The sequence below is a fragment of the Pimephales promelas genome, chromosome 8 (assembly GCF_988280905.1).
Source record: "Pimephales promelas chromosome 8, fPimPro1.hap1.1, whole genome shotgun sequence".
Taxonomy (NCBI): Eukaryota; Metazoa; Chordata; class Actinopteri; order Cypriniformes; family Leuciscidae; genus Pimephales; species Pimephales promelas.
In genome coordinates, this window is record NC_142776.1 from 36096392 (window position 1) to 36118425 (window position 22034).

Genomic DNA, 22034 nt, shown 5'->3' on the forward strand with positions numbered 1-22034 from the left:
AATTGAACCTGATATATGTATAAAACAGACCTGTACTACACTTAAATAAAACAGACGAATAAATACTGCATTATTAGTTTCCATTTTCTAAAGAGGCAATGAATAGTTTGAGATAGTATTAGTAGTATAGACTCATGGCCGGGTTTAAAATGTAAAGCGGGCTCGGTTCCAGCAATCTGCATGTGACACACACACTCATAGTATTATAAAATCTTTGCCTGAATACAATCAGCTCAGTACAGTTAACCTGAGGGCATTCGCTGTTAATGTCGAGACTACAATAGCTGACATTTAACTCTGAGAGGCCATTGGATCACTGATTGATGACCGCTAAGCTGTGCACAAATCACATATGCACAGTTAAACAGCCATGACACCTCTGATTGGTGCAATATTCACATTAGAGAGCAAATTTGTCATGTGTGTTTAGTTTGGCCTCCTCTGAGAAATACATAAAAGACAATGTGAAACTGTGTGCATCAATAAAAGCTACAATATGTACGTATTACATCAATCCAAGCTAATGTTTTAATAAACATATCATAATATCTCCATCCCTGAAATAATGTAAGCAACACTGCAAAGACAGAAAAAATATGTATAATGTATAAGTGAAAAATCAGAATTTGAAAAAATAAAATGAGCAATTTAATCTAACATTGAAAGAAATCGTTTCTAGTATTTTAAATCATTTGTCATCACGTTTACAGTAATGGATTGTGGCATATTAAAAATGTTGTGAATGCCATTTCATATTTTTCTTTTAATTACAACAGTGTTTTAGAGTTTGCAGAAGGCAGACAGAAAAGTGGCATTTAAAAAGTCAGCGAAACTGAGTGAAAATTCAATATGGCTTCGTTATCTGTCTGATCAGTAATCGTGTCTCTCATCTCTGTGTCACAGCAATTCAATCTCTGAGATTTATTGTGTTGTACTGTCCTGCCGTACTGTCTTTCTCTTATTGCCTTAACTTCCTTTTATCCATCCATCTTCTTTACCTTCTCTTTTTTTTGTCTCTCTCTGTCAGAAAGTATTTGGTGCAATTTCTCAAGTTTGCTAAGGCACACTTCACTATTATGCAGGGATTTAAACAAACCGCAAACCCCTGACCTTAAGAATTAAACTTCAGCACGTGACTCGTCCTGCATTGTTTGTGCTAAAGACATAAGAGATCCCGCACGGCTCTGTCTTCTGTACTGACATCAATGGACAAAACAAATGGCTTATAAACCAAAGGCAATGACAGTTCTATATTTTCCTCTCTCTGCTATTTTTTAATTTCATTCCCTCTTTTCTCTCTCAGCTTGCCCTATCTGTCTCCCTCTCTCTTTTTTTTCAGTCATTCCAGGAACATAAAATCCTTTCCAAGAGCTTTAAAAATGAAAAACCTTAATATTCATAACTGCTGTTTCACAGAAACTATAATCACTCAACTATAATCACTCACACAAGCAGTCAGAGAGAACAAACACACAATGTACGGATGGATGGATGGATGGATGTTCTAATGGATGGATGTACGGATGGATGGATGTACAGATGGATGGATGCACTGATGGATGGATGGACAGATGTATGGATGGATGTTCTGATGGATGGATGTATGGATGGATGGATGCACTGATGGATGGATGGATGGATGTACGGATGGATGGATGCACTGATGGATGGATGGATGGGCGGATGGATGGATGCACTGATGGATGGATGTATGGATGTATGGATGGATGTATGTTCTGATGGATGGATGTACGGATGGATGGATGCACTAATGGATGGATGGATGGGTGGATGGATGGATGTACAGATGAATGGATGTACGGATGGATGGATGTGCGGATGGATGGATGTGCGGATGGATGGATGTACAGATGAATGGATGTACGGATGGATGGATGTGCGGATGGATGGATGTGCGGATGGATGGATGTGCGGATGGATGGATGTACAGATGAATGGATGTACGGATGGATGGATGGATATATGGATGGGGGGATGGATGTACGGATGGATGGATATACAAATGGATGGATGTACAGATGTTGTATTTTGTAAAATAGCATGCACTGTGCACTGGACTTTATGTTTCATTCAGTGCTAGCAAACTCCTGTATATTGTAAATAAATGTGGTTATTTTCCATTTTAACCAAAAAATCTAAATGAAATTGCTTCTGCAACCTGCTTTACATCTGTAATGTGACCCATTTCCAAGTGAAACAGGATATTCAATGAAAAAAAAATAGATTGAATTGATTGGAAATTGATTTGATAGTGAAAACTGAATCTGCATTCTTTGCAGTGTGTGCATATTTTTTATTGTAGTATGGCAGCCTGTTATTCCAAATATATACATGCATCTCACACTGGGAAATCTGATGCATTGAGGACAATCAACAGAGTTAAATGGTTTAAATCAATACACACTGAAGCGTGTGGAAGAGGACGTCAAAGTCTTTGTTGCCGTGCGACTCTGGTGCTACATCAACACATGGACAAATAGAGAGATGGGTGGGTGGATGAATGGACGGAAAAGTGAATGTATGAATGAACAGACAAATACAAACAGAAGCACATCATGTGCAGGTCAAAAGCATTTGTGAGGACTACATCATTGTCTAATTGAATCACAGAAGATAAGATATCAACTGTGATCTGAGAATATTACAACTGTTTCTCCTGGAGAGCTTTAAGATTAAACAGAGATTTTTAAAGGGAACTCCTCCAAAACTCAACTGTTTCACCACAGCAATGAAAGTAAATGGAGACTGTTGCTAAAATCTGTTTCTCAGATTTCCACATAGTAATGGTCTGAGAGTTCGTAAAAGATCTCAACATCTCAAATGGCAAAAGTCAGGACTTCAATAAAATAAACATATCTCATTAAATTCAACAAAAATCTAATGATCTGAGCTACTATTCATCAAAGATAACAACAGTTTACACCATAACAGGAAAACCATCGTCTTTCAATGTGTTTCTTTGTGATGATTTTGCGAAATTTACTGTGAAAATTGTAAAACACCATGAAGACTAAAGTTGTATTATTCAATATTATTCTTTCTTAGTTCTCATTATCATTTATAGTCATTGTATTTTGTGAATCATAGTGTTCTTGAATATATGTGTGAGAGTACACTCTAAAAAATGCTGGGTTGTTTTAACCCAATTTTGGGTAAAATATGGACAAACCCAGCCATTGGGTTACATTTTTAAATGACATTTTTTACCCAATGGCTGGGTTTGTCCATATTTTACCCAAAATTGGGTTAAAACAACCCAGCATTTTTTTGAGTGTAGGAGACAGGGAGTGTGTGTGCTGGTAGAGTCGGAGACATGGACATGTATGCAGTGTACGAAGGTTCAACCGAAGCATATGATGACTTAAGGATTGGGTATCCATTCCAGGTTAAATAGAAACCATATGTTCCTCTGAGCGTATAAAACGCAACCTCTTTGTCCAGAGGAACGGAAAGCTGGGTATGTGAACATCTCTACAGTTTCTCTCATACGCTGACACAGATCTCTTGGCATATTTACTGGTGTCAAGTCCCGTGAATTAACAACAACGGGGAAACGCTTCATATCCAAATCTACAAAAGAGAAATAAAATCTTCCTCAGTGCATGTGAGAGTCAGATTGGTCCAAACCAAAGATCTCAATGCACATCTTCACAAGAGCAGAGCGTGAGGAACGATGCAGCAGTCCAGGTCTCGCTCTGGGCTCTAAGCCCTTCATTCACTCCTCAGCGCTCAGCTGGGATTAAACCCAATCACTACAGCCACTGAGCCAGAACACACACAATAACAGATGGGCACACACACACACACAGATACAACCAGAGAAAGACTGCGATTGGAATTCAAAACTTTCAGCTTCGCTCCGTTGTGTGTGTGTGTGAGTGCTTTTCTCTCCCTGTTTGTTAATTGCTTGTTTGCCTTCACTTATTTAATCAATTTCCATTTTGTTTACAATATTACAGTATTGAATAAAACAAATGCTAATGGCATTTCATGTTTCAAGACATTTTAGTCCAAATGCAAACTGTACCTATTACTAACTTAAATGACACTTTGGTGAAGTCATGTGACAATTATGAAATGTACATACTATTTCACATACTTCAAGCATGTACTACTGTGTACACCGCCATTCAAAAGTCTGAAAGGAATTGATCAATTTTTTTATTCATCAAAGACGCCTTTCGTTGATCAAAAGTGATAGTATAATGTAACAAAAGATTTCTATTTCAAATAAATGCTGTTCTTTTGGAACTTTCTATTTATCAAAGAATTCTGAAAAAATGCATCATAGTTTCCACAAAAATATTAGGAGCAAAACGTTTTTCAACATTGATAATAATCAGAAATCATCATATTAGAGTGATTTCTGAAGGATCATGTGACTCTGACGACACTGACTGAAAATTCAGATTTGCATCACATGAATTACGTTTGAAAAAATTAAATAGGAAACAATTATTTCATCTATCGATCTATGAAACACTTTTATCACTTTTACCATCACACTGAAATAAACCCCAGAGCTTTCCATGTCATCTGCTGGTTTTAAAAGCATGATTCCTTCATCTCTTCAGTCTAACCAGCCTCTCTGAATCACTCCAGCTGACTGAAGCAGCGATTGTCTGAATTTAATTAAAACTCTTTTGAGACAACAAGCACAAGTGGATGAGAATAAACCGGATAATGGGTCTGATGGCAAGTAAACATGACAAACACAGAAAAGTGGAGTGGGTGTAGTAATCTACATCTCTGCTCAGACAATGTAAAAGCCCCATTCTCTAAAAAAAAACCTTGAATTTAGGATGGCTCTGTTTGGACATGAAGGAAAAATCAGAGATCACTGACTAACCTGACATTAAATGCACAAGAGCTATAGTTTTCACATGGAACAGACATTACGTAAGTCAATGTAAATGTATTGTAGACGTGAGAGCACACAGTTAAAGATAACACAGTTCCATAAACATGTTTTGTTAAGCTGGTTGAAAGTCTCTTCACATCTTGAGAGCAATCACAAAGTTAAAGGGATAGTTCACCCAAAAATGAAAATGAAGTCATTAATTACTCACCCCCATGCTGTTCCAACCACGTAAGACTTTCATTCATCTTCGGAACACAAATAAAGATATTTTTTATTGAATCTGAGAGCTGGATCAGTCCTACATAGACTGCCTAAGGGACTGGCTCTTGACGGCCCATAAAGTCATTAAAGAAAAGGTATAAATATTCCATGTGCCTACAGCGGCTCAATTATAAGTTTATCAAGCGACGAGACTACTTTTTGTGCGTAAAAACATAAATAACGACTTTATTCGACTATTCTATTTCTTCCTTGTGGGCGCATGTGCGAGAACTGAGACGAGGACGTTCTCCTTCGACTACTTTTTGTTACCGGCTGCTCACCGCTTAGAAGTATTACCGCCCCCTGCCGTATAAGATGATGTGCTGATATAGCTGGAAGCATAAAACTTTCTGTTTACAAGCAGAGGAAGATGCGCGCTGTACATACGCTTTTCAATTAGCGTATTTTCCGCACTATAAGGTGCACTTAAAAGCCTTTAATCTTCTCAAAAAACGACAGTGTTCCTTATAATCCGGAGCGCCTTATATATGGATCATCATTTTATATGGTAGGTGCATTACTTCTATAGGCTATATATTACGTTGCTCAAGCAAGTGGTCAAATATTTAACCATGTATTTATATTAAAATCACAAACATTTTAAATCAAAACTTAAAATTGACAAAAAAAGAGTCTCGTGCCATTTCTTTTGCATTTAAATTTTAATACAACAAATCTTGCATGTCACAAGGAACTTGTTTTTCCACGAGTGTAGTTCATTATGTCCTTGTTGATGTAAATTGTAGTTTTCCTTGCTTAAAACCCCGGTCTTAAAGTAAAAAGATGAAAAGTAGTATTTAATTAAAGCTACACTGTGTAACTCTTTTAGTTTATTCTTAGCTAAAAACACTTAGTTCTTTCAAAAATACATGTGCTCGTTAATGTATATTTACTTCGTTCAAGTAATAAAGTATTCTCGTGAGTGTATAATATGCCATTGAAAAATGTTGGTCGCCATGTTGCCCCTCCATCTTTAAAGTACGTTAGCCAAAAAGGGACATACCCGCTAATTCAAGCTTCGCCTTTCGCGTTTACGTTTGAGTTAACACTCATGGACGAGGTCGAACTGGAAGCCATGTTAATCGTGTACTACATTGGCCACCGTAGGAGTTAAAACGAAATTGAAATTGAGAGGAACAGAAACTAATATTCACTCGATGGTCATATACCTTTTCACCACTAGATGGGGGTAAAAATCACACAATGTAGCTTTAAATAAATTTATGGTGAGATTACTACGCTTTATTCAATTAAATGCATTTATGGTGAAACTACTGGATTTTCAGGTCAATCTGTGTTCATTTTCACCACAAACCGTGCACTGTCACTTTCATTCAGCATTTGCAGCACAGCAAAAATAGACTCGTTGTGGAACTAACCTGTTAACATGGGTGCGGAAAAAGTCACCGAGCGCCACAAACGAAACAACAGCCGCCTTTACAGTTTCTACTGAATTTATGCGTTTCAACAGCAAAACTATCAACACCGAAATGAATCTGCAGCAGTCAGGTGGTACAACTCGAACTCAGTCTCTTGTGATGCTTTGGGTCCCTGTTGTTAGGTGTTCACTTGTTTTGGAGGAGATGTGGCTTTGGAGGGAGGGTGAGATCTTATGCTTTCAAAGCTAGCTCGCTATTGCTAGCCTCTCAAAAATTGCCTACACTACCTTTAATTGCCGAATTGAGTTGGTCATGTTAACTCAATTTTGACAAAATCCTTGCATGTGTATGGCAGATTAATGCTATCAATTTACATTAAAACTTAACTTTTATCCTTTTATTTCTGAAATAAAACTTAATTTAGTCATTTTATGAGCTGTTTACCTCATTGGCATCGCAAGATTTGCCTCCACGGTGCAGGGTTTTTTGTGTTCCCACACAAACACACACATTTGTGCAGATACCATACTGTAAGTGCTGACACCGGCTGAACAGCCTCAACAGTTATTGTACAAAAGCCAAGCGTGGGCTGAAGAGGACACCATGATGACACTCGCAGCCTGTCGTCCTGTTCCACACAAACAAACAGAGAGAGACGTCGCCGCAGTGTGTCCCTCACCTGCACTTATAAAGCAAATAGAGGACACACACATTCACACTCAACCCTGAAAAACCCTTTGTGGCGCTCTGATGTTGATACGAATAGCATTTTTGGATGTGCGTTTGGCTACAGGCAGAAGGGAAGGTCAGCTTTTCGGGTCTCATAAGCTCTGTTACTAGTCAGCGGCCTCGCTGTCTATGATCTACACAGGCAGCTACCTTCTGAGACGGCATTCGAACTCGAACGGAGCCTAAGAAATGACATCTGAAATACACTACATAGGCAACAACTCTGTCCGTCTCACAAACACTGCTTGACACACAACCGATTCCACATATAATTTCAAGCATGTCGCTAAGATAGGAACTTCCTACTCGAACAAGACACACTAGATTATTACATATTTGAAGAAATTAAAAATTAAACGAAGTAAAATTAAGTAAAATATAAATAAAAATATAAAACTAAAACAGTTGAAATAAATTAGTTTAGGTTGAAGTAGTAAAATTACAAATGCTTAAATAAAACTACATTATAGCTACAGTATACTGTATATAAATAATACATATAAAATTAAACAGAAAAAAAATAAGACATTCAAAACATTAATAAATGCAAAAGTAAAAATGCCGGGTTATTTCAACCCATATTTGGGTTAAAACGTCAACAAAAAATGGACAGTTGAAACTGAAAGTTGAAGTTGGGTTAAAATTTTTAATTATATTTTTAACCCAACATTTGTCCATATTTTACCCAATTCTGGGTTAAAACAACCCAGCATTGTTTAGAGGGTACAATAGTATATACATAATAATATAATAACATATTATACTATAGTGTAAGTCTATGGGATTTTTTTTTAACCTGTTTTATTGTCTGCCAGGTTAAAATCATAGTAACAGCACATAATATCTCTTCAACACAAGAAAACACATGACTTGAGTTATCATTCATATCTATAGCCCAAACAAAGTGAGTGAAACACAAAAGTTCAACACTTAAGGGTGGAGTTTGAAACAAATTAAAATGAACAGCAACCATGATCCATCCCTTAGCAACACTACTAAATATGGGGTTAAATATCCCATTTTATTAAAATGGTTATCTCATGTAGTTAGATTGACACTTTTCAATGAACACTTTGCATAGGCAAACAGTTTAATTCACATTTGTCCATTTTAAGATGACCTGCATCTAGTTCTTGACATTTTCTAGTGTTTTGATTAGGAACATAATAACATGCTTCATATGTCCTCCATGTAGAAAAAAAATATCCCTTATGTCTTCTCACATTAACCCCCTGGGGACCAAGGTGTATTTGGGGTCCTTGGGATGTTCTGACATGCACTGAAATCCATGCTTTTTTCAGTTATTTATAAACATGATAATAGCAAAGGTGTAAATTCACTCTAAATAGCACAAACGGGGCTACCATAATATGTGAGCAACATGTTTGTATTTTTAAATAAATAATGTTTATGCGTGGTTATTAAATGAAAGTTGCTGACCACAAAACACATACTAAATATGTGCCCACAAGACTTATAAGACAATATGAATATGCAAATGCCTCAAGACCCAACATGAAAACTATCCAGCTTAAAATCGGACTAAACCTGGAAACTATTACACTCATGCAAGACCAATTAAAAAAACAACATTGCTAGATGTCTACGACAAGCTCGGATGTTCTTAAAGGGATACTTCACTTTTTTTAGAAATAGGCTCATTTTACAACTCCCCCAGAGTTAAACTGTTGAGTATTACCGTTTTTGAATCCATTGAGCCAATCTCCGGTTCTGGCGGTACCACTTTTAGCATAGCTTAGCATACATCATTGAAGTGCACCAGACCATTAGCATTTCTCCCCAAAAAATTACCAAAGTGTTTCGATATTTTTCCTATTTAAAACTTGACTCTTCTGTAGTTACATCGAGCACTAAGACAAACGGAAAATGTAAAGTTGCGATTTTGCGACTAGGAACTATACTCTCATTCCTACGTAATAATCAAGACACTTCACTGTCGTACCATGAGCGCAGCAGGCGCGATGACTTCACAAACTTAGTCCCGGTCACGTTGGAAGCTGGACACTATTTTCAGGCGCTGCGTCATAACATAACACTCATGGTACGACAGTGAAGTTTCCTGATTATTACGCAGGAATGAGAGTATAGTTCCTAGTCATATCAGCATAGAAAATCGCAACTTTACATTTTCCGTCTGTCTTAGTGCTCGATGTAACTATAGAAGAGTCAAGTTTTAAATAGGAAAAATATCGAAACACTTTGGTAATTTTTTTGGGAAAAAATGCTAATGGTCTGGTGCTCTTCAATGATATATGCTAAGCTATGCTAAAAGTGGTACCGCCAGAACCGGAGATCGGCTCAATGGATTCAAAAACGGTAAAACTCAACAGTTTAACTCTGGGGGAGTTGTAAAATGAGCGTATTTCAAAAAAAAAAGTGGAGTATCCCTTTAAAGTCAACATAAAGTCATAAAGTCAATCCCATCAGAAGATGCTGTCTAGGTAGGCAGCTCACTACGCTTTAGACCAGAGCTACAGATTCTCGTAATATACACAGCAGCAGCAGAGATGAAGAGAGAGAGAGACAGACAGAGCAGACGAGATAGTAAGAGAGAGATGACAGCCAACAATGTTCTTTTAGGTACTGACATGGCAGTGTTATCTTAGTCTATCAAGCCGCCCCACTCTCTTCGACGCGTCCTTCTCTCCCTTCCTCATCTGACACACACACACACACACACAGTCTGGAGCTCAAGGGCGAACTGTTTATTTTTGCTTCCCATCTCGTTGCCCTTTACTTCAATCACGTTCATGTAGCTTCAGATCCGTGGCAGCAATCATGAAACGCTGCGAGAAAAAAGAAAGGTCACGCAGAGCACGTGGTGACAGATATCTGTGGCGCTGAGTTATTGTATTTTTCATATTCAGAAGGGAAAGATCTGCAGTGAGATGACAGCGTCGCATTGTAGGCGCTTTGGTGAACAGACAGCGCTTGTGTTCGACAACGCACGTCCGTCGTGTTTTTTGTGCACATGCGATGCCGTGTGTGTGGCCGTGTGCATAGGAGCTGGTGTTTGAGACGTCTATGAGTGCACGCACACACACACACACACGTGCATGTGTGTCAGATTGGGGGGCTTTGAAGAAAATATGCCGAGCCAGCCAGCTCTCAAAGCAATTACAACAGATTGGCAAATTAAAATGGAGGCCTTGAGCAAACGGAGCGTGGAAATGTGGATAGACGGTTGGATGTTGAGGGGGGCAAAATCATTTCAATGATACTAGCAGCTCACAGCAATTCAACATCCCACCTCCAAAATCAGCACCCGCTCAGTTCATTACATTTACATGGACTTCACACCAGTCGCTGCCTATATTTCAATACCCAAAATGAGAACGGTCCAGTCTAAAATGGGAAATTACATCAGATTGACTGCCATTTACTTACTGTAGCATGCTTGAATTTAACTTGTTAATATAATGCATTAGCAGTAAGCAGGCTAGTGATGTAATGCTTCCTGAGCACAAGTGTTGATATTGTTAAACTTAAAATCGAAAACGCTCGTTTTGTGTCTTTGGTCATCAATGTGTACTTACACTACATTTACGAGTCATTAAATCATGTTTAATTTGGACTTTGAGGTGGTGACCATAGACCTCCATTATACTGACAGACACGAACGGTTTGAGCTAAAAATATCAAAATTGAAAATACTGTGGAAACAAAGACACCTACATCTTGGATGCCCTTGAGGTGAGCTAAAACATGTCAAAAATGTATTTCAAAGTGAACTATCCCTTTCATGAAGAGTCAGTTCCACCGGCGGCCACTAGGGTTCTTAGTATCGATAGACTATGCATGTCAGCATGATTTAATGTGGGGAAAAAAAACACTTATCAACCTTTTGGGTGTAAAGTAATATCCAATTTAACAACTTCATGCCATGATAACCCTAAAAAATAAAATTGAGGCGAAATTTACAACTCAAATAAGACTTAAATTAAAGGATTATAGTTTTTATAAGATTATAGGCTTTACATTTCTCCAAAAAATAGCCCCATTCACTTTCATTGTTAGTAATCTAAGAATTTTCCTTTTTTAAAGCTTTGTATTAATCAACATTACGCCACAATCGCTGTTGATTAAGCTTTGAAAAAGTGAAAAAAGTGAATTCTGCCTCACAAGCTGCAGCAAAATGATTGTTTTCAACATTCGACGCTACGTTTCCTAGCGAGAAGCAGCGATCACACTGAACTGGATTCGTCACATGCCCGTCTGATGGACAGATCAGTGAAATCGAAGAGGATCAGACAGAATCAGTGAGTTTAAATAGTCCAGACAGCATTGTCCTCTAAAGGGGTCGTCCACTGCTCCAGAAATACATGTATTCAGCTGAGGATGTAAATGAGGGATTATATGTAATTTGAAGACTTTGAAAAGAAAAACTTTAAAGGAAAGAGTAAGAGATGTAGCGTGTATGTGGGAGAGACCGAAAGAGCACTCTAATCTAAGTCTAATCAGGTAAAAGGCCCTTGAGAAATCCACACAGCGAGACGCTATGTCAAACCGAGACCAGCCGATGGGGTTTCAGACGAGGGACGACAGAATATATTGTTCTTTAGTTTGTCCTGTTGTCGTGATGGAGTATTACTCACTATTCAGGGCATAAATAGGGTCTAAAACCTTACAAACGCAAAACTAGATGACCTTCATATAGAAAGGGCATTTTTAACCATTTTAAATAATGAAATTATTTATGATATATATATATATATATATATATATAGAGAGAGAGAGAGAGAGAGAGAGAGAGAGAGAGAGAGAGAGATGCTATAGTGTGTATATATAAAAGCAAACTATAATTTTAAATATATATATATATATATATATATATATATATATATATATATATATATATATATGAAGAGTTCAGATGCAAAAGCCTCTAAATGCCATTTGAAATTTTCTTCTAAAATGACCATTTTTATCAAGCTTGTATATTTAAGTTCAGTAATTTCACTTAAATGACAATTAAAAGGTAATCTTCATTGACATTTAAGTGAAATTACTGAACTTAAATATACAAGCTTGATAAAAATTATCATTTTAGAAGACAATTTCAAATGGCATTTAGAGGCTTTTGCATCTGAACTCTTCATATATATAAAATTATAGTGTAATTTTATACACACACACACACGTATATAATATTATAAAAATGTATATAATATATATATTATATAAATTAAAAAATATATATATATATTTAAAAAAAAAAATATATATATATATATATATATATAATAAAAAATGCTGGGTTGTTTTAATATATATATATATATATATATATATATATATGAAGGGTTCAGATGCAAAAGCCTCTAAATGCCATTTGAAATTTTCTTCTTTAATGATGATTCTTATCAAACTTGTATATTTAAGTTCAGTAATTTCACTTAAATAACAATTAATAGGTAATTATCATTGCCATTTAAGTGAAATCACTGAACTTAAATATACAAGTTTGATAAAAATGATCATTCTAGAAGAAAATTTCAAATGGCACTTAGAGGCTTTTGCATCTGAACTTACTCTTAACTCTTCATATATATATATATATATACATACATACATACATACATACATACATCAATACATTTTATAATAAATACACAAATCATGATAACATATTAAACATATATTACAGAATAATTACGTATAAAATGAATGAACTTTCATTGTTAGTGACACATATCCTCCATATTTGTCAGAAACCTACTTGAACATAAAACTGAAGCAAGCACATGTAACTCTATCCAGACCACCATCCACAGCATCATTTGCTAGTGTCGTGGGACACTCGTGTCTTTAGAGGATCCACAACATCAGTTTTTAATCTTCCAGGATGAGCTTTTTAAATTGTCACCGTCTGCTGAGAAATAAAATGGCCTGGATTTTAAGCTGATCTAATAGCACATTTCCCGCAGATACCGTTTCGAAACCTTGTCGGTGTTTTTAGGGTGCACACTTGCTCCAGAGTGGAAGCTACAGCATAGAAATGACCTATTTAAGGAGCATTCGGGCTGCTGGTTAGTCGTAATTGACATTGTATAATCAGAATGGCATTATATATACAGTATGCAGGCACTTAATTCTGAACCTAGACATTAATTATGTGATTTAAAATGAAAAGAACTTCAAAAAGAAGGTGATTTACACACTCAGGACACTCTGGATAGGTGTGAGGGGATTGTTTGTATTGTGATAGTTGAAATAGTGAAAGGATAAGCTATAGCTGCCTTGAAACTTCTGATCTAATCTCATTTTCTTATTCTCCCGAGAAAGCAATTCATCTCTTATCCATTTCCTTCGCTCTCTTTCCCCCTTCACTCACTCACTCCCTCTCTCTGTGTCTTTTTCCTCTCAGCATCATCAAACATTTGCTCACAGTTTGGTGTAACATCACTCTAAAAGCTCCATCACAGGTCTTTCCAAATGTGTCCTGCTCTCTGTAAACCGGCCTGATATTTACAGTGCAATTAGCATACAAACTGAAGTACTATAATGCTCTTCAGTTCATTGATAACTTGGCATAAACATGGATAACTGGGCTATTCTCCTGGAATAGTTACCCAGTATTTGCACACTATAGCTCATAATTAATCATGTTAATGTATCAGACTAACATGTCAAAAGAAGACAAGAGAGTTAAAAGGTCTGGGCAGGAGAGAGTCTGAGGCCACAATGCTCTCCAAATGAACATCACCCTGATTTAACCTCAAAACTGAAGCTAAAATCATAAAAAAAAAAAACATTTCCAATTTTTATTTATTTAAACTTGATGTACTAAAAATAATGGAAAATATCTAATTCCAAATATTAAAAAAAAACTATAATAGTATCTCAATGATACAAAAATAAAACAAAAATAATAATATGACTTTAATTTGCTCATAGAAGAACAAATATATATGAAAACTAAGGATAGATTTGAATAATTCATTTGAATATTTTAATATGCAAACATGGCACATACCATACAAAAAGTGCCTTTTTTCTTGCTTAAAGCCTAAACCTCAATAAAATAAAAATAAAAATGTTGAACAAAGTGAACACTATTTGGCAATGAGGTCAAACGAATAAAACATGAATTAACTGAATGCATATGCTCTGAAAACAAGTCATGTGCCAACTTAGTATTTCAATTATTTTAATGTTTTGAGATTTCTTTTAGCTGAAAAAAAAATAGGACAAAATAAGCTGTTTTTCTAATTGACTAGATGAAAGTTTGATCAAATTAGCAAAAATATTTCATAAATAAACACAAGGAACAGGGGATATTTAGAAATCCAAATGTAAATGATACATATTTCAATTTTGCAGGTGCAAATTCCACGTGGCTCTGTTTGCAGGTATTATTTCATACCTGTTGAGCTCAATGATAATTACACTCTGCCATAATGATTTCATTTTTGTTAAAAGTCCCATCTGGATCAGATGCATAAATAAATGAGATTGAAGTGAACATGGCTGTGTGAGCTCTTTCCTCTTTTCCCATTAGTTGCTATAAAAAGGACATAGCAAAAATTAAGCTGGTTTAAATGTCAAATGAGGTAAATGCATAAACTGTATTAGACACATTTAGTGGCATTAAACGTTCAGCTAATTAATCTCAAAAATGTGCAAACCTAAAACAGCTTGATCAAAAGTTGCTTGAATATGCAGCAATGCAGAAGTAAATAAGTGGAGATGTGTTTTATAGGTAAAGTCCCTCGCTCATCCTGTAGTGTTTAGAGCAGAGTAATCACTTGAGAGGAAACACATAAGCTGATTAGCGGATGCTCAGCCGGCTGGATTTTAATGGGGTAGATATTTGTGTTTTTGGATTCAAATGGTGGCACTGCTATTCCATAATTATAAAATCTACATCCAAAACAGCTCTTTACTTTTGTCCCGGGCAGACACAGCACATTTCACGATCTTAATCACGCCAGCAGAACCTAATTACATTCCTTACACAAGTAGGAATTACTCTGACCGGCACTGTGACAAAACACGGCACTAAAGACACAGCGTGCACATGTGAGAGAAGGAACAGTCCCAGCTGCAGACATGAAACACACTGCACACAAACAATGGCAAGCTCTATTATACTATTGGCTGGCTTTATGTAATGAGATGGTCCTCACTGCAGAACATGAAATCCATGGGGAGGAGTCGGATCCAGATCCAACTCCTCCCACCTTACATATACAGTACCTAAACCCACCCAACTCCACCCCTCAGATCTGGATCCGACTCCGCCCCCTGGATCTTGTGTACTGCAATGAGGTGCTACTGTATGTAACTGAAATTGCACACTGTAAAAAAAAAACTATATGATCAATAAGTAATGACACGTGATACAGACTGCAGCTTTAAAGATGAAAACAAAACCATTAAAAGGGGGTGGAAAATCATACTGAGTCACTGAATCATTTACTCAACCGATTCGTTCAAAGCCTCAGATTCATTCACAAACCACCAAACTTATATGTAAAAAACAAAACAAAGAGGCAATCGATTTGCTCATGACAAGTTTAATTTTTTAAAGTATTTTAAATTTGATCTCAAACCATATTTTGATGTTAAATTGTAGCCTTTCAGATTATTTATTAAAATTATATTAAATTATATGAAAATTATATTAAACCGGATCACATAAAAAATAATTAAAAAAATAATGATAATAATTAAAAAATACTTGTGTATGTGTAAATATTTTATGTTTAAATATCTATCCATAAAATATGTATCTTTTAATATTATTTTTTTAGATGGACACATAAATAAATAGCGCATCTCAATGCCAAAACAATGTGGAGTCAACAGGGCAACACACACGGGATATCTGCACATGGTGTCTTTATAATTCTATAAGTCTTGGTTTATGAATATTAATTTGCTAACATGACTGGACAGTCTTACCGAGCAACATCAGCACGAGCTGATTAATATTCATGTGAAATCTTCCTCGTATACTGACATCACATCTCATCCATCATCACCAATAAAACACTCCTTAACTCTTTCCTGTCACGGGTCAGACTTTTTCCAGTCTAAGTGAGCAGTTCCTGGACAAATTAAGCTGTAGCGTGGAAACTTTATGAGACCAGATGAGAAAAGAAGACAAAGGAGGAATAAACAGAGAGGGAGAGAGAGAGAGAGTCTAACCTTGACGGAGAGAGTCTTCTGACAAGCATCTGGCGGCTGTAATAATTTGGGAAATAATCTGCGCTCGCAGAGGCCCAGCAGCCTGACTGCTTCAACGCACAGCGCCTGATCGATCTCTCCATTCAACCCACACATTACATCCATCAGAGAGAGAGAGAGAGAGAGAGAATAAAATGACTGAGACAGATGGAAAGAGACGAATAGAGAAAGGAAGAAAAGTTCAGACAGATGGAAAAGGGACGCCACTGGTAGTGAGATCTACTGAAATGATACGGCCAAAACTGCGCTGTAGTCTGAGAGACTTCTGGAATTTATAGAATTAACATTCACCACTGGCGTTTAACAAGTTAACATGCATATTTACACCTCCCCAATAAGTCACAATGTTTGAAAACCAATTCAAGCCAAATCAATTTAGATTGACAGTTTTACTGTTTAACTTTGGTTAAAAGAAAGAATATACGCTACCGGTCAAAAGTTTTAGATCAGTAAGATTTTTTATGTTTTTAAAAGAAGTCTCTTCTGCTCACCAAGGCTGCTTTATGTGATGAAAAAAAAATGACAAACAGTAATATTATGACCATTTAAAATGACTTTTTTCTATTTTAATATATTTTAAAATGTAATTTGAAAGCTTAATTTTCAACATCATTACTGTTGCTGATTACACATCAGTTTTCAGTGTCATATGATCCTTCAGAAATCATTCTAATATGCTGATTTTATGCTCAAGAAACATAAACTATTATTTTTAATGTTGAAAACAGTCGTGTACCATTTTCTCCCCCCAAAAAATTATATGATGAATAGAAAGTTCAAAAGAACAGCATTTATTCTAACATTATAAATCTCTTTACTACTTTTGATCAATTTAACTCATCCTTGATGAATAAAAGTATTTTCTAATTTCTTTCCCCCAAAAAATAAAAAATAATTTCTTACTGACCCCAAACTTTTCAATGGTAGTGATTAATGTTACAAAACTTTTCCATTTCAGATCAATTCTGTTCTTTTGAACTTTCTATTCATCAAAGAATCCTGTAATAAAAATTGTTTTCAACATGGATAATAATAATAAATGTTTCTTGAGCATCATATTATAAAAATGTCTGTATAGGATCATGTGACACTGAAGACTGGAGTAATGATGCTGTAAATTCAGCTTTGATCACAGGAATAAATTACACTTCACTATATATTCTTATATAAAACCACTGTTTTAAATTGTAATAATATTTCACAATATTACTATTTTTTTTTGTATTTTTGATCAAATAATTGCAGCCTTGTCGAGCAGAAGAGACTTCTTTTAAAAACATAAAAAATCTTACCGATCTAAAACTTTTGACCGGTATTGTATATTGGTGCACAATATGTTTTTAAATTGTAAGCACCTTATAGTGTATTCTGTGTGGTATACAGTATGCACTGAATGGATTTTCCACAATTCGGCACACATTCAGAATTCATAATGACATATCAAATGTTCACACTTTAGTAAAGCGCTGCTGGGAAATCATCAGTCATAAGTAATGCAACATGACAAGACAACTTGAGGTAAATTCTCCCTACATCGCGATCAACCTTTGAAGTTTGTGGTGTGTCCCAAATGCATCTCGGCTCTTGCACTTCTTTCTTATGTGATAAATCCTGTATGAAGCAAGAAATTGTGGAAGAGATCACAGGACAATATGGGAATTCTTCAAACACTGAACTTCTGAAGCTTTCTAGTGATTTAGTGTGGATTTTCTTAGGAAAGGTTTTCTCAATATTCACATATTGTTTTCACAACTGTTAATCATTGTGCTTTCCAGCATGCCAAGTGCTAGAAGTTATAATTAGCAGAAAATGCTATTTAATTTACAGAAAATGTATTGATTTTAGCAGTGTACCAAACCAATATTGTGACCAAAGAATAAGCGCAATTTTATTCTGCATCTTACTTGTAAATTAGACCATAGTTTAGATGGCAACTTCTTGAATCTGCAATCCCATTACAGTTTTTTTTTTTTTTCACAAATAAAGTCATTGTTTAAAAACATATGAATATCTGAATAAAAAGGAACTAAACACTGTAACAGGGCACTCAGTAATCTAGTAATTTCATGCACACTGATAATCATATAAAAAAAAACTTTTTTTGACTTTAACTTTTGACAAGGTAAGCTAATGGGAACTGGATATACGCCTTATTCACGGCAGCGCCATCTTTAATTTTTAATGAGAATGAAAGCGAGGCTGTGAGGGATAGACTTGCATCTCTTCAATGGGCTGTACTGTTATTTAATGTGTTTTCGGATTGTTCTGCTCATAAAAAACTGGAAAAAATATCTTTCAGAGAAATGTCAGTTGACAAAAATCTCCAGACAATGTAAGCTGTGGAAAATTGTAAGTAATCTAGCAGCTTTATTCAACTTTTTACAGCGGATGCCATTGGAAACACGGTAAGTCTATCCCTCACAGCCTCACTTTCATACCTGTCATGGCGCTGGCTCTGAATAAGGTCTATAGCAAAGCAGATTTTGAAATAAAGGATTTCAAATGTTTCGATCGAAGCTGATCTTCACTCACTGCGCCCAGACACGTTTATGCCAGTTCTGTCAAAGTATTAGATATGACTGACAGAGATCATAAACTAATGAAAATGGAGAATGAGAGAGAGCGCTGTGTGATCACTGATCAGGCGTCAAAATAAAAGTCCCGCTTCCAATACATCGGCAAATAGAAAAACGTATCGCCTGAAGCCGATATTTTAAAAATACCAAATATCGGCCGATATATCGGTCGACCACTAAAAAATGACATTATGATTGATAGTATTGTGCATACCAGTGTGGTAATGTTGCATCACAAAAAATAGAAATAAAAGTAGAAAGTATAATGGCAAACCTCCCCTCATTATTTGCTGCATCAATTGCGCAGAGCGAGTTACACACCAAAGTTCAATCCCTTAACCCTAGGTTTGAACAAATGGACACACGTATGCGCGAGTGTGGCACAGCACAGTGTGAGTGAATGGTTTAAACCAGGTAGAGGCTTATTTTGATAAGCTGTGCATAAGCTTGTAAGTTTGTAATCAATGAGGGGGATTAATTTGTATTAAAGCAGTGAAGACACTGGAGTCAACGCCAGCGCTTTTATCTTGAGCCACTTGGATTACTGAAGTGAGAGATCTCAGGAGAAAGAGAGACAGAGACAGAAAAAAAGCAAAGGTAGAAAAGAAGCAAGAGGCAATCTACATGCATTTTATCAAGGTCAAAGTTGTCTGCTCTCCTCCAGGCTTTACATGGACATCAGCCAATCAGCAAGCAGAACTTATTCCTTGTGTTCATTTAGCCGCCGGGACGGCGTCTTCTGGGGGGAAAACCCCATGCATGAATACACATCTGCAACACACCAGCTAAATGCATGAAGGGAATTAGCAAATATACATGCAGCTGAATTATGTCGCATACACATTTAAAAAAAAAAAATCTAATCTGTCAATCAATATGACAGTCAGGCCTTCAACCCAGTGAGATACCGTCAAAAAATGACAAGCTGTCAAGCGTCAGGCAGGCATTTGGAACGCTCTCTGACAGTGAGGCTGTGAGTGATCGGTTGAGTTTGGTGCTGAACGCAGACTCTCTGCTTCTGTACACACTGATGGAGCACTCTGTTATTTATGGGGGTATTAGGGCACGATAAACAATCATCCACTCTAATAGATGATCATTTATAATATCAAACAATGCCTTGGCCTCAGACTCTGAGCGATAACGTGGTGCGCTGGTGTAACAAATCAAACGCCACTTCTGCAATAATCTCAGACGAGCCGCAGCCTGATACTACGTCAAAGCACCAAACATCTTTGGCTGATTTTGTCTAATTTCACTATTATCATTTCTCACACATCAAATCCCACATAATGAACAAAAATCCGATGATTTATGATAAACACGTGAAAAAAAAAAAAAATCACACAGAGGTAGTAAGGGCCTGTTCACACAGAATGTGTTTTTGTTGTTAAAGGGGGGGTTGATTGCGATTTCATTTTTTTTTTTTCATTTTAAATAGTGTGTAATGTTGCTGTTGGTGCATGAACAGTATCTGCAAAATTGCAGCGCTGAAAGTTCAGTGTAAGCAGAGATATCGCCTTTTTAAAAATCAGGAAGTAAATTGCCTACAAAAACAAATCGATTGGGACTACAACGGGTTTTAGACGTCACTAACCCACACATTTGCATCAACCCTTCCTCCGGAATATGCAAAAAAAGGGCATGGCCATATTTCTATGAAATGTGTAAAAATATATTTCTAGATTTCAATTTCATATCATTTGATATTTAGAACTAGAAAGCGCGTAGCAATCCCCTGGCAAATACAAACAACATCTTAGCATTGAACAAACACTACTTACATTTTCCTAAAGGTGCATTAAGAGATTTCTCAGAAATGCTGTTAAAAGTTGATCGCATCTAAACACCATTGTAGCCAATCAGCAGGAGGGGGCGTGTCCAATCATGATGGGGGAGGAGAGTGAGGGAGATTTGAAGAAAGACGGAGAGACATTACAAAAGTTTTGCTATTTCACAAAACCAAGATATGCTGTTGCTATAATGTTAGCTGTAGTAACAGGACAGTTTTAAGTCTGGAGCTGCTGGCGACTAACAACCAACTCTTGCATGTATTTACTCTTGTGTACTGTATGATCATTTTTTGTTCTTCCTTGTTGTTCATTAATCATCTTCGCTTTATTTTTTGCGAAGCATTATTTTACTTGGCTTCAGCTATGATAAAGAGACATCCACTCTTTGCCTGTTTGTGCATTTTGAGGGCGGAGCAAAGAAGGGAGGGGCGTGTTTGATTGGGTTGATTTCAAAAATTGCTCTTAAAGGGATAGTTCACTTTGAAATTAATTTTTGGTATGTTTTTCCAAGATGCAGGTGTCTTTGTTTCCGCGGTAGTTTAAATTTTGAGCTGTTGTAAAAATCAAGTCACTAAAATGTCGAAATAATTCTGATGGTGATTGTGCGGGCGCACCTGAAAATTTTCACTGAAATTTAGATCATTGGAAAGATATTCTTTTTTTTTTTATTCATTCATTCATTTCGTTTTATTTGGTTTATCATTAACAAATATACAATATCAAATATTCAACTCAACATAAACATGACTTTTGATTAAACCAAAGGGTATAGGCTGAAGCTCAAGGCTTAATTTTATTAAGACTTTCATTTAGCGAGGATGCATTTAATGTATCTAAAGTGAGAGTAAAGACATTTCTAATGTTACAAAAGATTTATATTTGCTGTTCTGTTGAACTATTCATCAAAGAATCCGGAAAAACCATACAATTCTCCAGCCACAATCTCCATGGTGAAAAACACTTTGGATGAGGCTGCTGCAACTAAACCAGCATCAAGCACACAAGAAACAAACAATTCAATCTGTTGATCGATGACGCACCATATAAAACACTCAAGCAGTTCAACTGCCAAAACATGCAGCATTTGCTGAAGCATATGCTATAGCGCAAGCTTGTTGCTCTCTTAAGAGAATCAGACAAGTCTCCAGTGCAGACACACGATTTGTGCCACCAAGCTAATCCTCCAGACTTCCCACACGCT

The 22034-nt window shown here is 36.3% G+C and overlaps 1 protein-coding gene across 2 annotated transcripts in view; it reads right to left on the reverse strand.

Moving 5' to 3' along the window:
• Positions 1-22034, reverse strand: part of cacna2d2a (calcium voltage-gated channel auxiliary subunit alpha2delta 2a) — a 228055-nt gene that overhangs the window by 132882 nt on the left and 73139 nt on the right. The gene's annotated exons all lie outside the window — the stretch shown is intronic.